Below are 7,764 nucleotides of genomic sequence, written 5' to 3' on the forward strand. Positions count from 1 at the left end.
CAGATAATCTTGCTTCCTCTCTTCTAATAAAGGACTTTGTGAAGTGTGAAAAAAGTCACTCTTCAAATGATTCTTTACCAAGTCCAAAGTCACCAACGGCCCCTGCGGGATGAAAGCTGAAAAGCACCTATCTTTGCTTGACTCCAGCTGTACTGACAGTTTCTTGCTTTCAGGAGTACTAAAAATCCACCACTACTAAAAAGATTGGTTACATAGTAAACTGGTAGTTAAGGGTGAAATTCATCTCTGTGCAGAGAGCCAGCAGGAGACCTGTGGATGGGAGGGGAAGAGCAGGGAGAAAGGGGAATGTCAACTTTACCGTAACCCTTTCCCCTCACTGAAATTAACCAGTTAGACTAATTAGAACCACTGGCATAAACAAGTGGTCATCTAGTGACCAAGTGACAGGCTAAGCAGTAGGTGGGAGAGAGGAAGTGCTTACAGTGAGTAACCCATGTTTTAAGATTACAGAAACCTATAGAGAACTTGATTGGGCATATGAAGTTACAATGGAAGAAAACTCCCTGGTTGCCTCTATCTCACCAAATCCCGTTCAGTGTTTCCTAGGAGAGAGGATATTTTCTTCTGAACTGTTTTAAAGACCAACAGAAGGCCAATAAGCATTTGTACTGTCAATTTGTCATTCCAAAGAAAAACTTACCTTAACAAGAGATCGAAGCAAGGGTGCAGTGTTCAGTTCCCAGCCTGTTCTAACAATGACTCACTGTGTAACCTTGGACAAGTCACTTAGCACAGACTTTTTAAACTCAGATGTCTAAATCTAGGCACCTAAATAAAACTGACCTACTTTTCAGAGCTGCTAAGTACAATGAAGCCAAAGGACGCTGCAAGTGCCTAACGTTAAACACCCAAGTTGTAATATTTTGGCTGAGAACAGCTATAGGTTGGACCTTGTCTGGCATCCTCGGGACCTGAGTGATCCCAAACAATGGAGTTTGCCAGACAAGGGGAGGTCAAGGCTCTCTATCTGGCTGTAAGCTCTTCTCCCGGGTGAGGCTGCATTCCCTGCCGCTGACTCCAGCCTCCAACACACACACATGCCATACCAGCCCTGACCAGGGCTACGTCCCCCACAGCGCCAGGCGGCCCCACTGCCTCCAACTCCAGCAGCAGCTGTGCTCCCTCTCCCCCTGCCATGGTGCCAGTTCAGGCTGCATGCCCAGCTGACTCTAGCCCCACCCAAGGCTGAGCATCCTGCTGCTAGCCCCAGTGGGGACATGCTCCTGCACCACTCCAGCCCTGATAGGCTGCACTTCCCACCGCGCCAGTCCCAACTGGGGCTGCGCTCCTTGCCGCCAGCCCTGGCCGGGGCTGTGCTCTTCCCCACTGCCAGCCCAGTCCAGAGCTTTCTGGTCCAGCCATATCTGTGGTCTGGATGTTGCCAGACCAGAGACTCCCAGATTTTAGAGGTTCAACCTGTATATTCAGAAAAGGAATGCCTCGGAGTCCTGCCACCTCGTGGAATCTCCAGTTCCAGGCATCGAATAGAATGAGTTAGGTACCTAAAAAAAAACACACACACACAGGGAGTCCTGCGGCACCTTAAAGACTAGCCCATTTATCTGGGCATAAGCTTTCATGGGCTGGACCCCACTTCTCCAGCCTCATTCATTTTTCATGCATCTGGTGAAGCAGGTTCCAGCCCACGAAAGCGTAACCCAGATAAATTCGTTAATCTTTAAGGTGCCACAAGGCTTCCAGCTGTTTTTGCTGAAACAGCTGCCCCTCTGAAAGTTGGCGCCCAAGAAAGGGACTCACAGAAGCAAGCAGGCTGATTAGGGCGCCACCTATGGCAGCCAGCACTGAAATGCAGAGGAAAGTGAGTGCCATGATCGCTGGCCTATTGGGTATGGTGGGACACACACAAATGCCTGTTTGCCTTTGTTCGGGTTAGGCATGCTCAGTGCCTGCCTACCAGACTGGCACCCACGGACAAGACAACACTTAGATTGCAAATCCCACATGTTTACTAGCTGTAGGGTGGGATCAGAACGGAAGTGACTTCCTGTTTGCTCACTGAAGTTACTTGGACGTTGAGGGGTGACTTTATGAATGTCAATGCTCCTAAATGTTGGGCTTATTATTTCTATATATCTAGATGCCCTGCCTGGGGACCAGGACATAGCTGCACAAGGCATTATATAAACGACCTGAGCCCCTTTGTGAATCTAGCCTGACAAGTTAGTCATACATTGTAGGTTAGAATTCAAGCGTCTCTAGCTCCCGGGGGAGTCTTTAGCAGCTCAGACCACATAGCTTCCTTTGGCAGTGGCAACTGTAAAAGCACCAAATAAAAATAATTCAGAAAATCACACCAGGTCCAAATTATTAATAGCGAAAGACAAGTGCTAGTGAAGAGGAAAAGTTTATTAAGGTGTCAAACAGCTAGGAACCCAAAGCCCACTCATCAGGAAGAGAGGCCTGTGGAGAGTATATTGCCTTGAAGAAATGACTTGCCTGTTCCGGATAAAGGTTACAATAGAGAGCTAGTGGCACATTTGACATTCTCAAGACTTCTGGCGTGCTGCAGTTTGCAAAGGAAAGGGAGCAGCAAACTAGCTCATAAACCACAGTTTTATTACATTTGACACCGGAAAAGTCAAACAATTATGTTCCTAGCCATTGAGTTTGTTTTTCTCTGTTCAAAACTCAAAGCTTGTGTCCTGAGACTTCACTACATTTGGAAATGATTTATCAACATCTTCCATTTCTTTTGAATGGATGATTTCCTGATGGGTGATTTTAATGGGCGACAACAACAATAGTTAGGAGTGCTGAGACCTCACCACTCCATGAAGCTTGCACTGATCGGGGTTCCCAGATGATGATGGTAACCGGGGGTCCAGAGGGCAGGAGACAAACAGAACAGAGCCCCTAGCACAATCAGACAGGAGATGAAGAAGTCTCAATGGAACTGATGCAGTTTAAATCCAGGTATCAGAACAGTTTTTCTTGGGGCAAGGACAGGAGTTTTTATAGAGATAGTACAATAGTTCAAAGAGAAAGAGGCGAGACAATGGAGACTGATCACCCCTGGTTATGGGTGATGTTCCTTGGATGAACTCACACTGCACCTAGGCAGTTTCAGTATTTTAGATATCAATAGGATCGTTACTAGAATTGGTCTGATAATGACTAATTTGGGTGTGAGCAGGCCTGGGTTCATTAGCATCTGGAGTAGAGATTTCCCATCAGGCAGTGCTTCTCTGCTTTCAGTATCCCATAGTACACTGCGGTTCCTGCCTTGGAAGAGCTGTTCTCTGTTATGTATGCTAATGAGTTCTATCTTCAATGCAGATGAGGATGGGGTGTTTCCTTAATTAGTTTAGGTGTGTCTTCCCTGGCCTTTTTATTACTTTGTCTGATTCTAGCAAAGGCTTTGGGGGGGAGGGGGAGGATGGTTTTCCATGAATGTCACTCCCTGGCTCCCAAGAGCACAGAGCTGGTAGGTAACAGCCCACAGACAGTAATCAGACCGTCACACTGCGAGCCAGCAATGGAGCTAAGCACAGAATCCAGGCCTCCTTACTGAGGGACAAGCCTGCCTTCACTAGCTCACATTTCCGCTGCAGATTCTGGTTCCTTTGCAAGCCAACGGGAGTGAAATTGTTCCATTTTACACCCTGCTAGTGAGTATGGGGATGACCCAACTTCCACCCACATCAGTGGAAGAAACCATGCAGGATGCTGCTGCTTCAACATCAGATTTCCTGTTTCCCACCTCTCAGGATCCCTCCCAGCAAACTAAAGAGGGCTGCTTTGGGACTTAATCTGGGACTTGCTGGAAGACGAAAAATGCTTCATAAATGTAAACCCTGTACATGCTTCCTCCTGTGTAAGATACATCCGCACTATCAAACTGGGTTTTTCACTTTGTATGCAATGGGGGAGTACCAAAATTAGGTCAGGGGAAGGAGTAAGTAAAAGTAAAACCCTTATTCAGGATTTGGCTCATTGGTCTGAGCTCAGATTGTTGATTTGAATCCTCAGTTAACACCATGGACTGAACTGCAGATTGACCCCAACACAACTGAATTCCAAATCTGAGCTATTGTGTTTCATGTGTGCTATTTACATATTACCTTGTTTATTTACAGTATATAGGATCTGATTTAAAGCCAAGTCTTTTCTCACCCACCTTTTTTCATGCCAGCAATTCTGAAGATGAAGATACCCGTGTAACCTTTGGGTGGGCTAGACTTCATTGCCCTTCTCCAGTGTCTAAAATAAAGAAAACCCCTCTACTCCCATAGAAAATAACTAGAGACACAGAGTTCAATCTAAGGATTTCAGCAAGGATTGCACAGTGCCAGCCTCCCTACATTCATGTCCCAAAAGAAACTAAAGAAATGAATTTAATTAAATAACTTTATAAAATCTTACAATGAATACACAAATAATCTAATTTTTACAACATAACCATTTCGTAACCCACACTGTCTTCAGTTACAATGTATTTAAATAAATAAAAAGAAAACCAAAGTAAGATCTGAATAGTTCAATCCTCACAAAACACAATAAGAAGAAACTAGGAGAACCCAGATGTTTAGATGTAATTCACCAAAGTCTCAGTTTGTGCCTCTGATCATCAAATCTGCACCATATGCTGAGTCTGAACCATCTGCCACTTGCATGTAGGAAATCCTCAGCTGGAACCCAGACAGACTCTTCCTCCACTGTGGATCACTTAACTAGGCAGCCAGCTCACTGATTAACTAGTCAGTTAACTCGCAAAAAAACCCTGTTACAAGAAAATACAAGAACTGAGAATAACAAAATAGAAATGACTCTTTCCCCATTACTACATTTAAAGAGGAGATGAAGAATCACACTGACAGAGAGAGTGAACTAAAACAGTTTGGCTAACATCAAAACAGCATTTAAAGCAGATAATGAACACAGAAAAGGTATTGTCCCTCCCAGGCTCTCCTTGATCTAAGCAGCATTGCCCATGATCCCTGGTAGATGGTTAACATCACTACCTGCTGAAAGAGCTTCAGAGTGAAGAACACCAGCCTGCTCTCTGCTCCTGGCTCAGCTTCTCCCAGCTTACACAAGCCTTAGAAAAGCATCTTCCCTTCCTGCTTGCTCATGGAGTCTGACCCCAAACTACCCCACCCAACTCCAGAAGCTTTTGGGTGTGGTGTAGTGCTAAATCTGCCCAGCAACAGTAACACTCAATTTATTCCTACCTCTGGCACAGGGGTCTCTTAAAGAGATAGCTCACTATTGGGTTACATCGCAGTTACTGTTTTTGCACCCACAAATTTCTGTAGGGACTGTACAAATGTAGGCCATTCAGCTCTCTAAGTACCAGTTATGTGACTCATCTGACTGAGTAAGTGGCACCCAAGAAGGCTAGGTTTTCAGGTCCACCATGAATACATTAAGGGTACTCTTACTAAAAAAATTAACCATGTGTTACTTTGTCCCATCTGAGCTAGAGATTTTCATAATCTCATTGCTGCAGCAAACATAAAGGAACAGCACCCCCTAATGCCATTTGATGCAGCATAGTGTTTGTACAAGTTACAAACACATCTGCGTAACTAGGGTTGCCAGGTGTCTGGTTTTGAACCCGACAATCCAGTATTTGAGCTTTCTGTTCGGGACACAAATTGAGAAAATATAAATGTCTGGTATTTTCTAAATAAGATGCAATGCAAATTGTGATGTAATTTCAAGTGTGTCTGGTATTTTTGTTGAAACCATCTGGCAACCCTATGCGTAACAGAGCAGTGAATAAAGATGAATGGAGCTGATATTGTCTTCCTCATAAGTCATGAGTCACAAAGTAGTTCATCAAATAAAACCATCAAGACAAAATGCATCTGTATGCCCGGGTGCATATGTAAATTAAAACAGACACAAGGAAGGGTGACATAATTGAGTAAGTTGCAGACCCACTGACCTATATGAAAATGAACTATTGCAATGACATTGAAACCATGTAAAGAACTCACACAAGTCTTGTAATTTTGTTTCGTGTGTTTTAAAATTGCTTTCATTTTAATTTTATATCATGAAGTTATACCAGTAGCAACTCTGCGGCACACGACTCAAGAATCCCAAGTTTAGTTTTGAGATTCAAACATAGATTTGCTTGATGGAAATTATGAATATTTCTTTTTAATCAGAAATGCGTAATTGCTGTGTTGTTTTATCAATGCAGCACATTTCTTCTTCATATGCAAAAGTCTGGTTATATTTGGGCTGACATAAGGAACAATGCTCACCGTTTCAAGGATGTTTGCACAGCAAGATGTGGTGGAAAATCACCTGTGTTCTCACTGTATGTTCCTGTAAGAGACACAAATTACAAACACATATGCACTCGAGATCTTTTCATTTCCGATGAAGTTAGCCCAGGGTCTATATGTTTTTCTTTTTCTTTTCTTATAACTATCATGTCAAAGAAGCAACTACAATAACAATTGCATCAAAGGTTAGCGGTGTCGTGTTTCCAATATGAACGGGAAAAGGGACCCTTTGATCAGAGTCTAATGCAAACAAGCCATGCATGGGACTCTGCTCCCAAGATCCATCAGCGTTCAAAGACACGACAAGCAGAATCAGCCAAGAGAAGAAACAAGAGATGGTGCAACATAAGTCAACACCCTCCTGTCTTCTGAAGCTGCTTGCTGTGTTGCAAAGGCCTTGTGGAGTTTATGCCACTCCACCTCTGTCTGCAGTAGCCCTGGTGCAGAGAGCAAAGGCCTTGTACATAACAGAATGCGCACCTCTTCTGCAGGGCGGAAGTCACAGTGGTTAAAGAGACTAAAACCACAAGATCTGAAAAAATACCATGAGGGTCGTGGGCTGCTCATGGTGGGTTTCACACGGCACAGACCCTCAGCACTGCACAAAGCTGCTTTTGCAAAGAATTTGCAAGCACGGTGACACCTGACTGAAGGCATGGGCGGAACTAACCTACATCCCAACTGTGTATGTGTTTGATAAAACATACTGTACAAGTAGATCTAATCATGTGCTCAGTACATAAACAAAATAGTGTGTTTTGTAATCCTCATTATAGCATTTCACTAGGATTCTGGGTTGCTCTACATTAGAAACTGATGTTGATACAACTACAGCGCCCAGGGTATCAAAAATTCCCATCCGTGAGTGACACAATAACACTGACCTAACTCCCGGTATAGACAGAGGGCTTCTCCTATTGTCATAGCTACTGACTCTTGGGAAGGTAGATTACCTGAGCTGATTGGAGAACCCCTCCCACTGGCATAAGTAACATATTCACTGAAGCAGGCCTTCAGTGTAGATAAACTCTTAGGCTACGTCTACACTCGCACCCTTTTCCGGAAAAGGGATGCAGCTTAGACAAATCGGAATTGCAAATGCAGCGGGGATTTAAATTTTCCCCGCTGCATTTGCATGAACATGGCTGCCGCTTTTTTCCGGCTCGGGGCTTTGCCAAAAAAAAGCGCCAGTCTAGACAGGGATCTTTCGGAAAATAAAGCCTTTTCTGGAAAATCCCTTATTCCTGATTTTAAATCCCCGCTGCATTTGCAATTCCGACTTGTCTAAGCTACATCCCTTTTCCGGAAAAGGGTGCCAGTGTAGACATAGCCCCCATGTAATGCAATGGACTTTCCAACAGTACAGAGGAGACATGGGATCTAAACACTGAGATTGAAACAATGGGCTCTTAAACTTAAATGACAACCACCTATACTTCTCATATGGCTAAATGGGAGGAGGCTTCCAAATACATCCCAGTTA

This window comes from Pelodiscus sinensis, chromosome 4 (genome assembly GCF_052426305.1).
Source record: "Pelodiscus sinensis isolate ZL-2025 chromosome 4, ASM5242630v1, whole genome shotgun sequence".
Lineage (NCBI taxonomy): Eukaryota > Metazoa > Chordata > Testudines > Trionychidae > Pelodiscus > Pelodiscus sinensis.